The sequence below is a fragment of the Dipodomys ordii genome, unplaced genomic scaffold (genome assembly GCF_000151885.1).
Source record: "Dipodomys ordii isolate 6190 unplaced genomic scaffold, Dord_2.0 Scaffold288, whole genome shotgun sequence".
NCBI lineage: Eukaryota > Metazoa > Chordata > Mammalia > Rodentia > Heteromyidae > Dipodomys > Dipodomys ordii.
Genome location: NW_012267504.1, coordinates 333,013 through 349,179, shown reverse-complemented (window position 1 = coordinate 349,179; position 16,167 = coordinate 333,013). Strand labels below are relative to the sequence as shown.

Sequence of the window (16,167 nt, the reverse complement as noted above, 5' to 3'; positions counted from 1 at the left end):
CCTGCAAATGCCATTATTTTGTCATTTCTAATGGCTGCATAATATTCCATTGTGTATAGATACCACAATTTTTGGATCCATTCATCTGTGGTGGGACATCTGGGTTGTTTCCATATCCTGGCTATTGTGAACAGTGCTGCAATAAACATGGAGGTGCATGTGTCCTTGTATACTGGTTCCTGTTGTTCAAGATAGATGCCTAGAAGTGGTATGACTGGGTCGTAAGGGAGGTCAATCTTTAGCTTTCTAAGGACCCTCCAGACTGCTTTCCAAAATGGTTATATAAGTGTATATTCCCACCAGCAGTGTAATAGGGTTCCTCTTTCTCCACATCCCCTCCAGCATTTGTCGTTGGCTGACTTGAGTCAGAATGTCCCACATTCTGACTTGGGTAAGTTGGTATCTCAGGGTTGTTTTTATTTGCATTTCCTTCATAACCAAGGATAGTGAACATTTCCTCATGTGTTTCTTTGCCATTTTTTCTCTTCATCTGAGAAGTCTCCTTTAGTTCCCTTGCCCATTTAGTAATTGGTTTGTTAGGTTTGGGTGGGATTCGTTTCTTGAGTTCCCTATATATACTGGATATTAACCCCTTGTCTGATATACTGCTGGTAAATATTTTTTCCCAATTAGTTGGTTGTCTTTCTAGCTTGGTTACTATAGCTTTAGCTGTGCAGAAGCTTTTTATTTTAAGGTAGTCACATTTGTCGAGTCTCCCTCCAATTTGTTGTGACCCTCGGACTCTGTTCAGGAAGCTCCTTCCTGTGCCTATAAGTTCAAGGGTCTCTCCTAGTCTGTCCTGCAATAGTTTCAGAGATTCAGGTTTAATGTTAAGGTCTTTAATCCATCTTGAGTTGATGTTGGTGCATGGTGATAGGCTTGGGTCCACTTTTAGTCTTCTGCATGTGGCCACCCAGTTTTCCCAGCACCAGTGGTTGAAGAGGCTGTGTTTCTTCCATTGTGTGTCTTTGGCTCCTTTATCAAATATCAGCTGACTGTAGGCATGTGGATTTATTTCTGGATCTTCTATTCCACTCCATTGGTCTTTAGGTCTGTTTTTGTGTCAGTACCATGCTGTCTGTGTTATTATGACTCTATAGTAGAGTTTGAAGTTCGGCATGGATATCCCTACCATGTTGTCTTTATTCTCTAGAATTTTTTTTTGGCTATTCTAGATCTTTTGTTGTTCCATATGAATTTTTGGACTGTTTTATGTATTTCAGAGATGTATGTCATTGGGATTTCTATAGGAATTGCATTGAATTTGTATATTAATTTTGACAGTATTGCCATTTTCACTATATTGTCTGCCTATCCAAGAGCATGGGAGGTCTTTCCATTTCCTAGTATCTTCTATAATTTAACTTTTTATAGTTTTCATTAACTAGTTTTTTTTTACATCTTTGTTAAGGTTAATTCCTATATATTCTATTTTTTTGGAGGTTATTGTGAATGGGTTTGCTTCCTTTATTTCCCTCTCTGCTTGTACATTGTCAGTGTACAGGAAGACAACTGATTTTTGTGGGTTGATTTTGTATCCTGCTACTTTGCCAAAGTGATTTATGATTTCTAAGAGTTTGGGGATGGAGTTTTTGGGATTGTGAAGTATCATGTTGTCTGCAAAAAGGGATAGTTTAACTTCTATCCCTATGCAGATCCCTTTAATGTCTTTTTCTTGCCTTATTGCCCTGGCTAAGGGTTCCAGGACTATATTGAAGAGGACTGGAGACAGTGGGCATCCTTGCCTTGTTCCTAATTTTAGGAGAATTTGTTGTAGCTTTTCCCCATTAATTATAGTATTGGCTATTGGTCTGTTGTAGTGCCTTTTATTGTTTAAGATATGTTCCTTCTATTCCTATTTTCTCCAGAGCTTTTAGTATGAATGAATGTTGAATTTTATCAAAGGCCTTTTCTGCATCTGTGGAGATAATCATGTGATTCTTGACCTTGGCTCTGTTGATGTGTTGGATTACATTTATTGACTTAGGTATGTTAAACCATCCCTGCATCTCTGGGATGAAGCCTACCTGGTCATAGTGTATGATTTTTTTTTATGTGTTTCTGGATTCTTTTAGCTAGAATCTTGTTAAGGATCTTTGCATCTGTGTTCATCAAGGAAATTGTCCTGTAATTCTCTTTTTTGTTTGGGTCTTTGCCTGATTTGAGGATGAGTGTGATATTGGCTTCATAGAATGAGTTTGGGATAGCTCCCTCCTTCTCTGTTTCTCTGAAGAGCTTGAGGAGTATGGGTATTAGTTATTCTTTAAAGGTCTTATAGAATTCTGCTGTGAATCCATCTGGTCCTGTTTTTTTTGTTTTTGTTTTTTGTTTTTTTTTGGAAGACTTTTGATAGCTTCCTGTGTCTCATTGTAGGATATTGGCTTATTTAATTGATTTACATCTTCTTTGCTCAGTTTGGGCAATTTGTATTTCTCTAAAAATGCATCCATTTCTGCCAGGTTTTCTTCCTTTAGAGAGTATAGCTTTTGAAAGTAGTCTGTTAGAATTGTTTGGATATCTTGGGTATGTGTTGTGATTTTTCCCGTGGCATCCCTAATCCTGTTAGTATGGGTTTCCTCTCTTCTTTTTTTAAATTAATCTTGCCAATGGTCCATCAATTTTATTTATTTTTTCAAAGAACCAGCTTTTTGTTTGGTTAATTTTGGCTATAGTTTTCTGATTTTCTAATTGATTAATCTCTGCTCTTAATTTGGTTATCTGGCTCCATCTAGTAACTTTAGGTTCCATTTTTTTTCATGTTTTTCTAGCTGTTTTAATTGCAACATGAGATTATTTACTTGGTCTGTCTCTATTTTCTTGATGTGGGCACTGAGGGCAATAAATTTGCCCCTCAAGGCTGCTTTTGCTGTTTCCCACTCGTTTTTTTTTTGTGATGTGTCTTCATTTTCATTGAGTTGTAGGAATTTTTTAATTTCTTCTTTAATCTCTTCCATTACCCAGGTGTTGCTTAGAAATGTGCGGTTCAATTTCCATGTAGTTGAATAATTTCTGTGGTATGTTTTGTTATTGAGAACTAGCTTGATTCCACTGTGGTCAGATAGGATACAGGGGATTATATCAATCCCCTTGTATTTGCTTAAGTTCCTCACATGAACTATGATATGGTCTATTTTGGAGAAAGTTCCATGAGTTGCTGAGGAGAATGTGTACTGTGTTGTTTTAGGGTGAAATACTTGGTAGATGTCAATTAGTTCCACTTGAAGTATGGCCTCACTTAATTCAGTAGTTTCTTTGCCAATCCTCTGGTTGGTAGACCTGTCCGGTGAGAGTGGGGTGTTAAAGTCTTCTAGTATTATCGTATTGGGATGTATTTTATTGTGTAAGCTTGAGAGTATTTGCTTAACATATTTGGGTGCTCCAATGTTTGGGGAATATAAGTTAATAATGGTAATATCCTCCTCTTGGATTGTTATTATTTATATGTAGTATTAATATGTACTGTCCTTCCTTGTCTTTTTGTATTGATTTTAATGAAAAGTTTATTTTGTCAGTTATCAGGATTGCTACACCTGCTTTCTTACTGGGGGCATTTGATTGGTAGATTCTTTTCCAACCCTTCACTCTGAGTTTGTTTGTATGTTTGTCTGAGAGTTGGTTCTCCTGAAGGCAACAGATGGATGGGTCATGTTTTCTGATCCAATCTGCAGTTCTTTTTCTTTTGATTGGCAAATTAAGACCTTTAATATTAAGAGATAGTATAGAGAGATGCATTGTGGTCTCTGTCATTCCCTGTTTTCTTAAGTTTTTCTTCTTTCCTTTCTTCCTGTGCTTGTTCAGTTAGACTTCTATTAATGCCTGTCTGGGTGCGGGTCCCTGTTCCTGGGTGCTTTCTTCAGGTTGTGTTCCCCCTCTTAGTAATCTTTGTAATACTGGCTTAATGTTTATGTATTCATTTAGTTTTTCTTTGCTATTAAAAATTTTAGCTCTCCATTGAATGTGAATGCTAGCTTTGCCGGGTATATCAGTCTGGGTTGGCAGTTATTGGCTCTCAGGGCTCGTATGGTACTTTCCCAGGCCTTCCTTGTATTCAGTGTTTGTGTGGAGAGATCTGCAGTGATTCTAATTTTTTCCCATTGTAGTATATCTACTTCATTTTTGCTGCATGCAAGATTGTTTCCTTATTATTCAGCTCTTTCATTTTTACTATAATGTGTCTAGAAGTGTTTCTCCTGCTATCTTGCTTGTTAGATGTTCTATATGCTTCTGTTATGTAGGTAAGATGTTCTTTTTTGTGATGGGGAAATTTTCACCGATTATCTTGTTGAACAGGTGCTGCATTCCCTTGCTTTGATATTCCTCACCTTCGTCCACTCCAATTATATGAAGGTTAAATTTCTTGGCACTATCTGCTTGCTCTTGGATTTCCTTTTGGCATAATTTAAGTGATTTTTCCATATCTGTCATTTTTTGGTCCAGTTGGTGTATTCTGTCTTCTGTATCTGACATTCTACATTCCATTTTGTTCACTCTGTTAACTATGGTGTCCATTGTGCTTTGCATGGAGGAAATGGACTCATTTATGGATTCGATGTTGGTTCTCAAAGTACTAATCTCACCTTTTAATGAGGCGTGTACTGCCTCTATTTTTGCACTAATCATACATCTTAGTGAGGTGTGTGCTACCTCTATTTTTGTACTACTCTCACCTCTTAGTGAGGTGTGTGCTGCCTCTATTTTTGCATGCATCTCCTGTTTGATATCCTGCATCTTTCAATATTTTGACCCTGTGTTCTTTCAATTTCTGGTCTATTTCTCACTCTAATTCTTGATTCATTGCCTCCAGCATCTCTTGGAAGTAGCTTTTGTCCTCCATACGTGGTTTGCTCCCACTGGGGCTCTCCCATGGGTGGCTGCTGGCTTATGGGGATAGCTTGCTATCCTGGGTGTTGATAAACCTTGTAATATTTCTCTGTGATTTTCTCATGGTTATTCTGGGATTATTGCAGACTAATCTGAAATTTTGTTTTGGTCAATAGGTGTCTGTCTTTGCTTGGTTAGTGTTTCTGTGCTGGTAGAGAGAGTCTGTACCAGATCTCGGTTCTGTTGGGGGCCAACCTCCAGCTGCTGGTCTGACTCACATAGGGTTCTTGGCTCTCTGTTCTAGAGAGCCAAGTTCCTGCCTTTAGAAGGGTTGAGGAGCCTAGAATGCTCCTGTTTTCTTCTACAGGTGCTCTTGGTGACATCGGATGTGCTGGATGCACTCTCCCAGTTGCTGGAGTCTGCTATGGGCTCCTGATTTTTTTGTTTTTTGTTTTTTTGCCGGTTGTGGGCTTGAACTCTGGGCAGGGGCGCTGTCCCTCAGCTCTAGAACTCAAGGCTGGCACCCTATCATTTGAGCCACAGCACCACTTCTGGCCCTTTCTGCTTATTGTGGTGCTGAGGAATCAGATCCAGGGCCTCATGCACCCAAGACAAGCACTCTACTGCTGAGCCACCTTACCAGCCTGACCTCCTGACTATTATCAGGTGCTGGTGGCCTATGTTGTCCAATTCCCAGCCTATGATATATGGGTCGAGTTCTGGTGGGGTTTGGGCTTCTGGTTCTCTTGTCTGAAACCCCCTGGGTCTTTTGCTGTCACAGGCATGATTCCCAGAGGGTGCAGTTCCCTGTTTTTCCCCCCTCTGCTGAGGCGTATGCTCAGCTTCTGACTTCAGTTGGGAGGAGTTGGTTGTGTTGCTCAGGTACCAGATCCCCAGGCCTGGTCCTGGCCTCTTGCCTGTGACATGCCAGTTGGACCTGTGCTACTGTGTATCCCATCTAGGTTATGCAGCCTGGAGTACACAGTTCAAATTTTTTCCGCTGTTAGCTGTTTTGACCCAGGGGCGCTGTTCCTGGCTTGGGCATTTAAGCTCCCTTCCAGGGGCGCTCTTGCTCTAGCCTGGACAGCTGTATGTGGTCCATGGGCTGTCAGAGCTCTGGAACAGTTCCCAGGTTAGGTGGTCCTGTGGACCAGGTGTTGGAGTATGGGGGTCTGGGTCAGGGTGTGGGGATTCCCACCATCTCTGGTCTCCCTTGAGGGATACCCTGGAGCTTGTTGTTGTTTCTGTGTGATGTAGGTCATTGGTTGCCATTGCAATCAGAGTTCAGTTGAGGTGGTTGTGGGCTGGGCTGGGTGGTGGTCGCTCTTTGTGTTTCTCCTCTGTCTCTGCCTAGGTTGATGCTGTTTGGGTCATGCTCCAGGATGGGCCTCGGCCCTCTGGCCGAGGGGTGGGGGAGGGGCCTTCATGCAGGTTCTGAGTGCTGGAGTTTGTCTCTGTTTGCGCTCTCTGGATCAGCACCAGTACCTTGCAGGTCACCTATAGGTGCTCGAGTGTTCTGTGTGCATCCGTGTAGTTCTGGGGTTCCCACCATGGGACCGAGAGGTTTTGGCGGGATGGAGTCTCTCTGCTTGGATAGAGAGTGAAGGGTTGGAGTGGGATCTTTGTGCAAGCTCCCAGCTCAGAGGTTTCTCTGTTTGTCACGATCAGCGGGTGGACACTGGTACCAGCTTCTGTGCGGGTGATCTGCAGACAACCCCATGTGTCTCTGGGACTCTGGCAGCCCTGTGCTGGGCTGGCCGCGGCTTGGCATGCTGCAGCGCGGCCAGTAAAAGTTGGGGGAGGGGTCTTTGTGCTTCTGTGTTCTGAAATTCTTCTTTTTCTTTCTTTCTTTTTTGTTTTTTTTTCTCCTGTTTTTCTCCTGTTTTTGTTGTTGTCGGTCTCTTGGGGAGATTAAGCTTTGGAACTTGAATTCTATTTTTGGTTGGGGAGAGCTGTGGCGGTTCCCTACTGCCCCATTGCCATCTTGGTCCCCCCTCCCTCTGAACACTTCTATATGTTGTCCTCATTCAAATAAATTCTTCATGTATACCTTATATCCTGGTAATTTCTGCTTCTTGTTGAATTACTGCTTTTCCATCAAAACAATGCAGTGCATTGATTCACAGTGTCTAGTCTATGGGAGAGGATTTGTGAACCATACCTCTGATTTGACTTTTTTTAAACTTCTTCCAATAATGGGTAGTAATGTTAATCATTCACCAATAAGGCCCAATTACATATTGCATATTTCCTCCTTTGCATAGTTATATTTCTATATCTCCATTGAGAGTAGTAAGTCCTTGGAGATTAGGATACAAGGAACAACATGACTAATGACAGCATGGTGTGTTGAGCCCCAAGGTCAGCTGATTTTAAATACCCATTCTGCCTTCTTGCCTTCCAATTGGCTACTTGGCTATTTCCAGCTCATGCCTACTATCATACTATGTCCTCCTGTTTGGTTCTTCATCTGCATATGGAGACTCATGTATGGTTACATCTTTCTGCTAGCCCCAAGCACTGAGCTTGCAGTAGCTCATGCTAAGCAATGTGTAGGGGCAGAAAATAAATGCTCTCTGATCATATCATAGCAAAGATCCAGTGCAGCAAGTAAGTGTTACAGGACACATGGGATGTGGAACAGAATGGGGCAAACTTTCCTCCTCCTCATGAGTAGAAGCATGGTTGGAGTAGCCAGGCAGGAAGGCATAATGTATATAAGGTTTTCAACTCAGAGGTCTGTGGAGTTTATGTTTTTATGGTGAAGCTGTGAGACTCCTATGTTCTTTTTCTTTTTTTCCCTTCCAATATTATGAATGCACTCTATCTTCAGTGCTGGATGCAGGTGTCTCTCATATCTCCTAGAAAAAAAAATGTTGAAGGTGATCAGAAGTGGAGCTGTGGCTTAAGTGGTAGAGTGCTAGCCTTTAAGAGAAAAGCTCAAGATCAGAAAAACTGGAAAAGAGCAAGGGAAGGGGTGATATTGTCTAAAAAGAAAGGTACTCTTTACCTGACTTATGTAACTGTAACTCCAATATACAGCACCTTTATAATAACAATAAAAAATTTAAAGCTGAGAGACAGTGGCCTAGGCCCTGAGTTCATACAGGACTGGTTTAAAAATAAGGAGTGAGGGGGGGATATGAATGACATTAATCATGGTAGAAAAGATAGTTTTCTAGGAAGTATCCCAGACTGTGAACTTGGGATTTTTTTTTGTGGAGATTATTTCTCTCTACCTGCCTCACCACACTTTCTCCTCCCCACAAGAAAAAAATAAAACTTTAAATCATGTCTCATTGTAAGATAGGAGGTCAGCATTATTATTATTTTTTGTGTGCCAGTAGTGGGGCTTGAACTCATGGGCTGGACTCTGACCCTGAGCTCTTTGGTTCAAGGCTAGCACTGTATTACTTGAGACATAGCTCCATTTCTGGCATTTTGTGGTTAATTGGAGGTAAGAGTCTCATGGACTTTCCTGTCCAGGTTGGCTTTGAACAGTGATCTCAGTCTCCTGGGTAGTTAGGATTACAGGCAAAAGCCACCAGCAGCTAGTTTTTTTCCTTTCTTTTTCTTTACCTTTTTGGAGGTCAACATTTGTATGTAGTTATTGCTCTGTGCTGATAGATACTGTAAAGAAACCAAGTTTGAATTTGGACCAGAATGGAATGAAAAAAAATCACTAAATTTTTCTGAGGATTTTTGTGTTTTTCCTGCATAAACCACCAACTTCAATAGTGACTCTGTTTGGGTGAGGTGATCCATTCCTGCTAATCAGAAAGCTGAAGCAGGAAGCTCACTTGAATTAAGGATGTGGATATCTAGACTAGATCAAGTAGTGGGGCCTCGTCAAGAAACATGGCAAATGCCAGGTATGGTTGAGTATGCCTAGAATTTCAGCACGTTGGAGATTGTGATATTAAGATTCCACATGTAAGGGCCACCCTGAGTTATTGCAATCTGAATTACAGCACATCCTGGGCTATGTGGCAAGACTATATATCAAAACAATACCTGGAAATACTTAGGATCTGTGAAACTTGTGCTACGTATCTTAAGGTCCTTCACTTGAAATTTTCTTTTCTATTCTTTTCTGTTTTTAAAAAAAATTCATTGTGAAAATACCATACAGAGGGGTTACAATTACATGGGCAAGGTAATGAGTACATTTCTTATCAAGCATTGTTGCCTCCTCCTTTGTTTCCCCTTCCCATCCCTTCCCTCCTCCCTTCCACCCCCCACTCCCATTCCTCACACCCCCGGCCAAAGATATTCACTAGCCATACAATGGACAAGGGCCTCATATCTAAAATATACTTGGAACTCAAAAAATTAAGTCCCCCCCAAAAAAATTCTCAAAGAAACAACTGACCAATAAATAACTGGGCTAAAGACTTAAAGAGAAACTTATCTGAAGAGGAAAGAAGGATAGCCAATAGACACATGAAGAAATGCTCAACCTCTCTAGCCATAAAAGAAATGAGAATCAAAACAACATTGAGATACCACCTCACCCCAGTTAGAATGGCTATAATCAAGAACTTTAATAACAATAGATGCTGGAGGGGATGTGGACAGAAGGGAACCCTACTGCATTGTTGGTGGGAGTGTGTGCTTGTTCAACTACTTTGGAAAGTAGTATGGAGGTTCCTCAAAAGACTGCACATAGAGCTCCCCTATGACCCAGCAATCCCACTTTGGGGTATTTACCCAAATGATCACAAACAAGACCATACTACAGCCATCAGCACAACTATGTTTATTACAGCATTATTTACCATAGCTAAGATATGAAACCAACCCAGATGCCCCTTAGTAGATGAATGGATTAAGAAAATGTAATATATATATGCATTCTATGCCTCCGTCAGTAAGAATGACTTTGCCTCATTTGTTAAGAAATGGGAAGACTTGGAAAAAATCATATTAAGTGAAGTAAGCCAGGCTCAAAGAAACATAGGTCCCATGATTTCCCTTATTTGCAATAACTAGGATATGTCTGAGACAAGCAGAAAAAGTCAGATAAGTCGATGTTAGGTGAAATGAACCCCAAGATAAAGACTCAAATGTTTTTTTTCTTTCTTGTGATTGTTTCTTCCATATTTATAAGATGATTTCTTTGTTGCTTTGTATGTCCCTCCCCCATGGTATAACCCCTGCTTTTGTTGTATTTGATGTTGGTATAATTTGTGGAGGGGAAGGGCAAAAACAAACCATTTAAATAGGGATACAGGTGGACCCATTGCAACAATGAGATGTACAAGTCATTATGTCAAAAAATGAACTTCTTTTCTAAGTTATTGTTACTATACTTTAGTTGTACAAATGAGTTGCCATTTAACAAAGCAATTTATAGATACAATGTATCTTAAGCAACACCCCCCCTTTCAACATTCTCACCCATCCCTCTTCTATCCCCCCTACCCTAACTCCTCTTAATTTTGATTCACACACACACGCACACACACACACACACAGAACCGTTAGGTAGTTGAATATTATTCATCATAGAGATAACTAATGACTGACTGTATTATTTTTTTAAAAAGAACTATATATGCTATTTTTACAAGATAGGCAATTCCATGGAGTTTTTCTGTGGACTGATTTATACTTGACATGAAATTCTTTTTCTTATATTCATAAGAGAAGTTCTGCCTCTCTTCCCTCACTTGTAATGTGGGTGCACATAAGCATGAAGTGGAAACAGAAAGAAGGATTCTGCTTTTGTGCAAGTGATGGCTGGAAATTTCCTGTCACAGGATTGTGGGAGACACAATCCTCAGCCTTACATTTCGGTCTTATGTAGGCATACCATGTGTAGGCTTACTCAGACTTGCTTATAGAAGGTTCTGTTCTTAGCTACACCAACCCACCGGAAACCCCAGGGGTTTGAACTGTACATCAGTGAACTCCAGGAGCTAGTGGAAATGCAGGCAGAACAGAAACACTGCCCTCATTTCATTCCTTAATAACAGTTCCACACTATGTCCCCTTTCCTGTCTGCCCAACACTCAGAGCAGGGATTTTTTTGCAGTCAGAGTGGAGCTGGTTGATAAATTCACATGTGGGCTTTGCCTGCAGGAGGCTGGGCCAGTGTGTCAAGGTCTGCTGTATGACAGCTCTAGCAATCATGGCCAAAGAGAGATTGTTGTTTCTGGGAGTTCTGTCATTTTCCTGGATGACCAGATACCACTTGGTGACCATCTTTAAATTACAGTCTCTCCTCTTTACTCCTCACCTCTCCTCTCCTTCCTTTTTTCCTTCCTACCTTAGTTTCTTTTCTTTCTATCTCAATGTCCTTCCTTCCTTCTTTCCTTCTTTCCATCTTTCCTTTGTTCCCTCCCTCTCCTTCCTTTTCTCCTTCTATTCCTCCCTCCCTCTCTCCCTTCCTTTTTTCCTTCCCTCCCTTCCTCAAACTTTCCTTTTTCTTTCCTACCTTTCTTCCTTTCTTTCTTTCTTTCTTTCTTTCTTTCTTTCTTTCTTTCTTTCTTTCTTTCTTTCTTTCTCTCTCCTTCCTTTTTTCCTCCCTCCCTCCCCCTGTTTCCTTTTTTCCTTTTTTTCTTTGTTTCCTTGCTTCCTTGGTTCCTTGCTTCCTCCCTCCCTCCCTCCCTCCCTCCTTCCCTCCTTCTTCCTTCCTTCCTTTTTTCCTTCCTTCCTTCCTTTTCTTTCTTTCTTCTCCCTTCCTTTTCTCCCTTCTTTTTATTCTTGCTATGTCTCACCTTTCTTTTCTGTTTTACATCTTCTTTGCACTGGAAGTGAATAACTCAGAACCCTAGGTGCTTTACAGAAGCACATTAAACAGAACCATCCATCAGCACTGGATTACATTTCTCCAAGGTTTCATGTTCTCTTGTCTCAAGTGTTGCTTGCATCATGTGGCTTTTTGAAGACACATTTCCATCTTCTCCAAAACATTGAATGGTCACGTATGAATAGGATTTTGAGCTGATTGACTTTATAATATAGGGATATCATGGATTGGCTTTTCGTTTATTTATCCCAATAATCTGTGGATTTTTTCCATAAGGTATGCAAACTTGATGGAACCACAAAACTACACAGAGTTATCACAATTCCTACTCCTGGGACTCTCTGATGATCCAGAACTTCAGCCCATCCTCATTAAGCTGTTTCTGTCGATGTACCTGATCACCATGCTTGGAAATCTGGTCATCATCTTGGCTGTCAGCTCTGATCCCCATCTCCACACTCCCATGTACTTCTTCCTCTCAATCCTCTCCTTGGCTGACATCTGCTTTACCTCCATTGCCATCCCCAAGATACTGATGAACCTCCAGACACACAACAAATCCATCAGCTATGCTGGATGCCTAACACAGGTATCCTTTTTTGCTCTTTTCTGGATGTATGGATAGTGTGCTGCTGGCAATAATGGCCTATGCCCGCTTGGTGGCCATCTGTCACCCTCTACACTACCCCATCATTATGAACCCCCACCTCTGTGGCTTGTTAGGCCTGCTGTCACTATCCCTCAGTCTTCTGGATTCCCTGGTACACTGCTTGATGATGTCATAAACTTACTTTCTGTTCAAATGTTGAAATTCCCAGTTTCTTCTCTGACACTCCTCAACTCCTTAAGCTTGCTTGTGATTACATTTCCAACAAAAACGTCTTCATCTATCTCATTGGTGTGGTCTTTGGTGGGATTCCCGTCTCAGAGATCCTTTATTCTTACATCCAAATTGTTTCTACTATTCTTGGAATTCCATCAACCAATGGAAAATACAAAACCTTCTCCACCTGTAGCTCTCACCTGTCTGCCATGGGACAGGCCTGGGTGCATACTTCAGTTCAGTTATTTCAGACACCAACAGGAAATTGATGGTGGCCTCTGTGATGAACACCATGGTCACCCCCATGCTGAACCTCTTCATTTACAGTTTGGGGAACAGGGACATCAGGAGACCTCTTTGGTTCCTGGCCTGCAAAGCAGCCTGCCATCCATATTAAGGTAATCTATTTTGATCTGTGGGTTCAAAGAAACAGCAAAACCAGATGCCTATGTTTGGAAAACATCATTGACATTCACATGCTTGGCTTACAATATGATTCTGTTTTGGGAACTCATGCTATGTTGAAGATTTTCAAAATCAGAAGTTCATTTAGTGGCCAGGCACCTGTGGCTTATACATGTAATCCTAGCCACTCTAAAGGTTGATATCTGAGGATCACTATTGGAATATAGCCCATGCAGGACATCTGTAAGACTCTTATCTCCAGTAAACCACCAACCAGTTGGAAGTGGAACTGTGGCTCAAGTGGTAGAGTGCCAGCCTTCAGCAAAATGGTTCAGAGATAGCACTAAGGCCCTGAGTTCAAGCCCCAGGACCAGCACACATCCACATTCACAAAAAGTGCATTTAATACACGGAGTGCTTATTCTTTTGTGCTGATGATAAAATTTTTACAGTTAAATCCTAAAAAAGGGGTGTAATTATTTATGGAAAAGGTCACAAATTTAAGACCTTCCATTTACTCAACAGTATAGCATGATGCACTGAGATCATAGACACGTATTTACTATTTTAACATTGAAGAACGAATTTACTGCCATTTATAGCCTCTGTGATTTATTCACACAAGTAAGTTGATCTTCTTTTTAATATCTTTTTGTGTGTATTTTATTGGACATTTGAATATCCTAATTTGACAGATGTCATTTCAGGGACTCAAGAAAGCACTTTGGAAGCTGGTCAGAATGACAGCTTAATATGTAGTTGGGTCATGTTATTTGGGTTTATACATCAGGAAAGTGAAAAACCAGACACTCAGAATTGAAAGAATACTTGTGAGTTTTGGTGGGGTTTTTTTTGTCAGTTGTGGGGCTTGAACTCTGGGCCTGGGTGCTGTCTCTCAGCTCTTCAGCTCAAGGCTAGCAAGCGCTCTATTACTTGAGCCACAGCACCACTTCTGGCTTTTTCTGCTTACATAGTGCTGAGGAATCGAACCCAGGGCCTCATTCATGCAAGGCAAGCACTCTACCACTGAGCCACCTTCCAAGCCCCAGTTTTAGTAGTTTTGAGGATGATGATGATGATGATGATGATGGTTTCATGTGCGAATATTACTTCATTTTAGAACTTCTGTTGTTTGGGTCTTGAAAGGTTCTTAATGTCATATTCAAGACTTGCTCCACAGTCTGTAGTTCTATGCAGTGGTGGTGGAAACTTGAGAAGATGGGGTAACTAGGGTTACAATCTGAGCCACTAGTGCTCAACCAGAGTTGTTTTAGGCCAAGTGGTTTTTTCCTCCCCCAAACACTACTTTCTTATTCTTTATGCTGTTTATTTTTCCTTTCTTTATCCAAACACCTTTCTCTATTAATTTGTGGTTTGAGGCACAGAACACCTCTGATTTTCCATTCGGCCTTTTTTCATTCTATTACTGGTGAGAAGTAAACATCATCATGGCCTAAAAGACAAATTATTACCTTATGCATCTTAGTTACTGGTGTGCTATCTTCCCATTCATGATTATATGTCACTCTATCTTTTCAATTACAACATTCATCTTCCAGCCATTACCCATCAAATGATCCATAGAGCAATGCCTTTATGAACATAACTAGTATACTTGAGGAGTAAATGTATTTTTTGTACTGTGTGACTGAAGCTGGCCAAATGAGCTCATAAAGCAAAGGTTATCATCCTAGTATTGCCCTCTTTGTTTCCTTTTTAAGGGTAGGATATTTTCTGTTAGATTGTGGCTGTAATTGTGCCTGTGGATTGCCTGAGTCATTATAAATAAATTTAATTCGACCTGTGGATTGCCCAAGTCATTTAAAATAAATTTAACATTGTGTTTTTTTTATTTTCCAAAAAGAACAATAGATCATGACATTTTGTAATGGAATCTTTCTTTTTTGTTTTCTTCTTTGCTTCTTTACTCTTTTCTTTCATTTCTCTTCTTCCTTCCTTCCTTCCCTCATTCCTTCCTTCCTTCCTTTCTTCCTTTATGGGGAGATAGTACTTGGCTTTAAATTCTGGGTTTTGCCCATGTTAAGCAAATCCTCTACCTCTAGAGCCCTGCCTCTAACCCTGTTTTTGCTTTTTTTTCAGAAAAGTTCTTGCTATTTCCTAGGATGGGATATGAACATAATCTTCCTACTGCTCTCGTTAGAGATGGGATTTTTAAATGCACTCTACCACACCAAGCATTCTTTTATTTTTTATTATTGTGAAAATACCATACAGAGGGGTTACAATTACATTGGCAAGGGAATGAGTGCATTTCTTTTTTTTTTTTTTACAAAAACAACCCAAATGTTATTTATTTAATATACATTGCAAGGACTTAAATCTTAATTTAAAAAACAGAAAACATAACAAAAACAACACCACAGCTCAAGATAACAGAGTCCTGTACAGAAGTCAAGGAAAAGGACAGGTAGACTAAGGAAAAGACAGACAACACAGGAGAAATTGGACAGCTCAGGTCAAGGCTCTTGGCTGGAGACTTGTTTTGAGTAGGTTTCTTGAAGGTACTTCTTAAAAGCTGTGGGGTTTTTCCAGAGCTCGGCAGCATGTGTGTTCAAAGGGCTTTCGATGTTGGGCTCTCCTAGTAGGCTCTGGATAGACAGCAGGATGGTCCTGACGTCATACAGGGCCGACCACTTGTCTTTGAGGATGTCCAGGCAGATGTTTCCCTGGGTGTCCCCGTTGGGATCGTAGCAAGGCGTGAGGAATTTCACCGAGGGTGTGTTGTAAGGGTAGCCACTGGGGAACTCCAGGGAGAGCTTATACCTCAGGCCTTCATATACTGTGTCAGCTGCTCCATGGATAGTCCCTGCCCATTTGAAAAGGTTGTCTGATTCAGGGAAGGCAGAAATTCCTTTGTCACCAGACATCATGAGGGTCATCAGCTCCTGCTGTAGCCGCTTGCCCACTGGGCCCCGGGCGGCGCCCCCGCTTGGCTCGGCTCCTTTGCGGGAGGCAGCGACGCTGGCGGCGGCTGGGTCGCGGTTTTGGGAGGCCATCGGGGCGGCGCTGGCAAGGAGACAGAAAGTCCACACCGGGGAAACTGCCATGAGTGCATTTCTTATCAAGCATTTTTGCCTCCTCCTTTGTTTCCCCTTACCATCCCTCCCCATCTTCCCCACCTCCGCAGACCCTCTCTCCCCCCACGCCAAAGTTGTAAAGTTCATTTTTCGACATAAGTTCATGTACATCTCATTGTTGCAATGGGCCCACCTGTATCTCTATTTAAACAGTTTGTTTTTTCCCTTCTCCTACACAAATTATACCAACATAAAATACAGTGAAAACAGGGGTTATACTGTGGGGGAGGGACATAGAAAGCAACAAAGAAATATCTTGTAAATTT

At 41.2% G+C, this 16,167-nt stretch overlaps 2 pseudogenes across 1 annotated transcript; one reads left to right on the top strand and one right to left on the bottom strand.

The window, feature by feature from the left end:
- The first annotated feature begins 11,864 nt into the window (after positions 1-11,864).
- Positions 11,865-12,795, top strand: LOC106001349 (annotated as a pseudogene).
- Positions 12,796-15,277: 2,482 nt separating this feature from the next.
- Positions 15,278-15,853, bottom strand: LOC106001360 (annotated as a pseudogene). Its single transcript, XR_001175833.1, has one exon. The product of XR_001175833.1 is annotated as a ubiquitin-conjugating enzyme E2 C pseudogene (transcript).
- Between the last annotated feature and the right edge of the window lie 314 nt (positions 15,854-16,167).